Source organism: Apis dorsata, unplaced genomic scaffold, assembly GCF_000469605.1.
Source record: "Apis dorsata unplaced genomic scaffold, Apis dorsata 1.3 scaffold_840, whole genome shotgun sequence".
In the NCBI taxonomy this organism is placed as follows: domain Eukaryota; kingdom Metazoa; phylum Arthropoda; class Insecta; order Hymenoptera; family Apidae; genus Apis; species Apis dorsata.
Window position 1 is genome coordinate 454,825 of NW_006263966.1, and position 1,426 is coordinate 456,250.

At 29.2% G+C, this 1,426-nt stretch overlaps 1 protein-coding gene across 1 annotated transcript in view; it reads left to right on the forward strand.

Annotated features, from left to right (window-relative positions):
* LOC102680486 (lachesin-like) overlaps window positions 1-1,426 on the forward strand; it is a 176,061-nt gene that overhangs the window by 152,935 nt on the left and 21,700 nt on the right. The window lies entirely within an intron of this gene.

A 1,426-nucleotide genomic window follows, 5' to 3' on the forward strand; every position in this document is an offset into this window, starting at 1 on the left:
TTTACTGTACGTATTACTTGAATATGCATGTGTATTTTCAGTAGTGGCGTGCTTGTTTGTCGAGAACAACGTGTATATATATATATATATATAAATTATAAATTATGTGGAATTTTTTACTTTCTATGCTACCTCATTTTGATGAAAAATTTTGATGACTTGAAAACTTGTGATTAACTTGTGATAGTAAAATCTGATATCTCGTGTTCTCTTAATTTTAAATCTTAAAAGAAAGGATTTAAAGTTTGTTTCTCGCGGTTAATTTTTGTTGTTCAAGTGATAGACAGATGTCATTACTAATGATTTTGTATAGAGGCAAAAGTCTTTGTACAGGTTACGAAAATTTGATTAATAATTCGTGTTATTGAAATCAATGATAATTCTACAATGTTTTATGAAATAGTACGTAGATCGTGATGGAGCAGTTTTTTTTATTAGTAATATTGAGAGGATGAAATCAATCTTTAAAGTGCCTATTAATATTATTTTCAATCTAATGTTTTAAGCCATAAAGGAATTGATACTCCATTATCCTATTATAAAAAATGTTTTTAGATAAAATTTTAGTGATTAACTATAGATAGTGAGAAAATATATATTTCAATTTTTATAAAACAGCGATTTATCAGATTTTGTTATATGATTATAGAAATTATATATATATATATATATTTAAATTACATGCAAAAATATTCAAAAATGATCATTATCCTATAACTAAAGAATAACCAAATCATTTACTCTATACATATGGAAAATCTGAGGAATCATAAATCACATGAAAATTATTTTAAAAAATTCAAATTTAAAATTGTAATACTGTCCATAACTAATAATCATAACTAATATTGCAATTCTTTTAATTCTTTCTAACAATAATCCAACTAACTAAAATCCAAATAACAAAACAACAATTTTCGCATCAAGCCTAAATCTCAAAAATTCGCTCTCAAAAATAAGAAGAGATGCTTGTATAATTTCAATAAAGAAAGAGAATTTAATCGTTTGTAAATCTTCGAAGAGCAATTAATGGGTCACGAGCAAGGTACAAAGGCAAACAACCGAAAGCGTTAACAATGCATTGTGCACGCACGTTGGAAAATGCAATTTAAGGTCTCGCTGGTCGTGGTCTCTCCACAGGGAGAGCGGTACCATAATGACGCCACTTGGGAGGCCGTGAATGGCAGATGCGAAGGACCATTGTTTCCGCCGCTCAAGTAACGCCTTAAATATTTTCTGCCACCGGCGAATCTCTGCTGTCACGAGCCGGCTTGTCGACCATCTTACCGGATTGATTAAAATATGGGATCTTTGAAACGTTCATTTTTGAGCTGAAAATATTCCATCAAATCCGGATTCGTAAAATTCGCGTGCGTTAATTTCTTTTCATTTTTCTTTTTTTTTTTTTTTTTTTTTTTTTTTTTTT